The sequence below is a fragment of the Montipora capricornis genome, chromosome 2 (assembly GCF_036669925.1).
Source record: "Montipora capricornis isolate CH-2021 chromosome 2, ASM3666992v2, whole genome shotgun sequence".
In the NCBI taxonomy this organism is placed as follows: domain Eukaryota; kingdom Metazoa; phylum Cnidaria; class Anthozoa; order Scleractinia; family Acroporidae; genus Montipora; species Montipora capricornis.
In genome coordinates this window covers 6,916,744-6,921,188 of record NC_090884.1, presented here as the reverse complement: position 1 = coordinate 6,921,188, position 4,445 = coordinate 6,916,744, and positions in this window count along the sequence as shown.

The following is a 4,445-nucleotide window of genomic DNA, read 5'->3' as shown; positions in this document are numbered from 1 at the left end:
CGAACTGGCGTAATGCGGAATAGAAAATTCCTTTAAAATACAACTTCTCATTCAAAATTTGTGGATTTTAATTTTGCACAAATTTGTAAAAATAGTAAGTTCTTCAGTTGGGCACGTTTCATATCCTGTTATACAGAACTTGCAATTGAAGGGGTAACTATTCAAATTAAGGCTACTTTTAAAGCTTATTTCTGTTGCGCAATTATCGCATCTTAAAAGGACTGAATTTTTTTTATTATTGTCGTTAAGACAAGCATAGATGTGATGAAACAATAACTAGCTACCCGGCGAAACTAGACAAGACAGACACAGAGTCGCCATTTACAGTTTACAATGGAAGGCGCGCACTACAAGCTAAGAGCTGCTAACGCATGGAATGAACTTGAACGTTTATCTTGAGTTAGAAATGAATGGGGGCGCTGATAGGACTAAACTGTGCAAATTTCAATAAAGAAATTAGAATTTTAAAAGTATCCCACTCGAATTGGAGAGTGTTTACAGACGTAATACTTTGCTGCATGTGTCCCTTATAAGGAAGCTATCATGAATGGCGACAACTGATACAAATCCAACAAATATCCATTCAATTAAATGTCTGCTGATTGCAAATAATAATACCTTAGACACCTTAAACAAACATACATCAAACTGTGCAGATGAAGATTTGCATTTGCTTGAAAAATGCGAGAGCAATATCGAACTATTGACTAGCAATCTCTAATTTTTATACTACAAAGCATTGCCTCTGTAATGTCACGTGGATCGTGCATGGTGCCATGTGATCCTCTAATTTTTGGCTTTGGGTATATAGCTGAGTATTCCTCATGCGATGCAATGAAAGTTTACCATATTTCAGGTTTTTTTTTTCGGATGCTCCGGCATCGACTCCCAGCCGATCAGATGTGGTGCAGTGCTTTAGGATCATTCTATGCCGGACCGCATGGAAACTACGAAGCGGCGCCTAGATGCGGCCTCCGCATAGTACAATCAGTCCAGTTTCCAAGACTGCAACAAAACGTGATAATCAAGGCCGGGTTGTTTAACACATCCTCCAAAATACAATTTAAATTTCTTTAAGCGAGTAAAGCCTCATTTACACTAGCAAGTTTTCCTTGACAAGTTTTCCTTGGCAATGTAACTGGCCGAAAAATATGACAAGTTTTTCCTTGACAAGGGGAACTTGCTAGAGTGTACAGTCGGCAAGTTTTCCTTGACAAGTGGACTAGACAAGGAAAACTTGCAAGTGTAAATGAGGCTTAACGGGCATAGAAAAACGGAGGTTTTACTCCACATTCGTCTCGAGGGCCCAAGCGATAACACGCCGTAGGCATTACAAACTACAACTTTCCAAGCGGAAGACGTCGCATTCTAATCCTTCCGGCGTGTTTTTGTTAGTCTGCCACAAGTAAAAACGTTACCTTAAAAAAATCGCTCCGTATTGCCGTTCCACAAGCGAAAAATGCGCTCGCAAGAACGTTTGATATTCTCGGCTCTTTCCTCAAGACTGAAAATCAAACCCGGGACAATTTCAATTTTTTGACGTCTCGCAAAGTAAATAGTCTGTAAATGTCTGGGTTTTGTGACATGGTCTTCACAGTTGTAAGGAAAGTACATTTTTATCTTAAATGCCACTGAATTAAAAATGTCTCTCAGCCTTTTAGAAGACTTAAGTCATGCATCTGTTTAAATAATTTGAATTTCATATTGACAATCGTCATTCCAATAATTAGTAAATAATATATAAATAACAATACTTATTTTCTTCTATTTGCTTTAGCGTGCAACTTTGTACATTTTGGAAAATATATGACTGTGTAAAAAAAAAAAAAAAAAAGATGGGATTGAATTCGAAAAACAAGCCAAAAAGGTCAAAGCAGGCTAATCATTTCAAGATAAGACAAGATGAGACGTGACTTTATCGTAATTTCACCACACCGAAGCACCACCAGATCGAGTCAGATAACGAAAATTTTCGCCAAATGCCTCGCAGATGAGGCATTGCATTGCAATCCATCACGTTCAGTGCAGACGGGACCTAAATACGTTTCTTCTTACACCAGCATGTGTTTTGCCAATTTAAAATGGAAGGGAAATACTCGAGACAAAGGCCAACAACGGGTGCAACAATTTTGGCATTCTTCCGTTCCCACATAGTTAGTGAGTGGATACATCTTCACGATCATTGATCTGACGTTATCATATTCACTGATGACAATCCAATGGAGATATTAACTGCCAGTAGCTGCTTGTTTTTCACGCGATAAGCAATATAAACGCTTTCACAAAACGATCAGGGATCATAATTGTTTTGATAACGTTTCAAAGCTGATCGAACGGCGCTGGTCAAAGGGAAATGTTGAAAAAAGTCGGAGCAACACAATCAGGGGAGTGGTGTCTCACTTTTACTCCCACACTACCCCACTTAAGAAACCGAGCCCCGGAGGTACGTTTTGCCACGTATCTTTTCGCCTCGGCGGTTAAATGGATTTGCATGATTTAAAACTCTTGATGCCGAAATAATATCCTTGCCGTGAAAATATCCATTGTTTTCTGAGTATTAAACAATTTTTGGATTAAAAGGAAATTGCAAAGAACCAAGTGATTTTAGCTGAACCAACTGTCAACAGCGCGAGTATGTAAGATGAGAATCCAAAATGGTGGCATTTCCTTTGATTTCTTAGCAACCTGCCTGACCCTTGGCCAACAGTCGCCAAAATTGCGTGTATTGGTAGTATATATTATTCTTTAGAAATCAATATCAACAGTTTGCAGAATTACCAAATAAATGTATAATTAAAACAAACAACCTGGATCAACATTAGACAACAGTAATTCGGAATGGTGAGCGCTGAGCACATCGATCTGCACCTACATATCATTCCTTAAGAAGGCAACAGACAGCTGGTTCAGTGGGTTTAGCCCTGGGCTACGATGCGGGAAGTTGCGGGTTCGAACTCTTCCCGGCCAACACTCGGTCTTAAAAGAACGAAGGAGAAACTGCTGCCTTTGTAATTTCATTTGGTTAACTTTTCAAGTTTTCGCGGATGAGGACTATGGATCGAGGGTTCGGTCACTGATCTGTCTCAGGCCTCCTTCACATCCTTTAAGTTATCATTTGAAAACGTATACCTTTTATTCCGTTTTCGCCCTGTGTCCAAACTTACAAGATCGAAAACAGTGGTGAAGGCAAGGGACGGGTGAAAACATGAGGGGCCCTTTTATAAAGGCTCCACTGACTGTCATGACTCTCAGGATCCGTAGACGCATTCTGGATTATTCTTAATTCTCTCATCTCAGCAAGTCTAATAGCTTCCGATGGGTTACTGCTTACTGCTTACAACTTTTCCGTGGCCGACCACGCCCTCCGACCATGCATGATGGTGTTGGCCAACCTGAGGTCACCGGGATGTCTCGTGACATGGCCGAAGAATTTCATTGTCCTTTCCTACGCAATTTGGATTAGGGGTTTCTGTTCTCCAGCTAAGCCTTCCACCTGTTCTTTCACTCACTCGTTTGTGCGTCTGTCCCTCCAAGAGATGCCCAGTAATCTTCTATTCCTGGATTTCACATGACGTCACGGCCGTCATGTTGGTGTCCCCAAACAATGAAATGGCGGCCTTGTTGGTGTCCCGATCCAATCCTCCGGGAATTGAAAGCTATTATTATGCTAACGTCTTCTTTTGTTTTCGTTGAAAAACATGGCAGTTGATTACGTGAGTGAAACCCAAGAATAGATTACTGGGCACGAGATACCCAGTAAGCTTCTATAGCACTTAAACTGTCATGATAATGGACTTTATTTAAGTGCCAAGTCATCTCGCACTGCGGCACTGACTGGGGACACCGTACATTGAGTTCGAGTCAAATCAACCCACTTCAACTCAAAGGTTGGATTTTGCATCCTGCAAGAAGCGCGTTGACGTAGCGATGAGGGCACTCGCCTCCCACCATTATGGCCCGGGTTCGATTCCCGGCCTCAACGTCTCGTTTGCTTTGATTTTGTCGGATCTCTACTCTGCCAAGAGAGGTTTTCTCCGGGTACTCTGGTTTTCCCATGTCACCAAAAACTAACCTTTGAGTTGATTAGACTTGTTCTCAACGTACTGTGCCAATCTCGTCCCCAGAGCCCACATTTGGTCCGTACCAAGAACACCGACTTTAGCCAGTTCCAAAGCAGGCCCAGCCAATCACGGACTTCCTGCTCGTCTACGCAAGCTAAAAAATTAGAAACAACAGCAAGTGGTTGCCAGTGGTTCCAAAACTGGAATTTCACTGCGACTGCGCATAAATTAGCCCTGGCCAGAGTCCGTGTTCTTGGTGCTGACCGAAAGAAAAGCGGGCTCTGGGGAAGAGATTTTTGGTGAGCGTGTTCGGGAAAAAAACTCGAGGTCGCGCGTGAACACCACCAACATGCATCTCTCCCGAGGTCTGCTGTACCCTGCGCA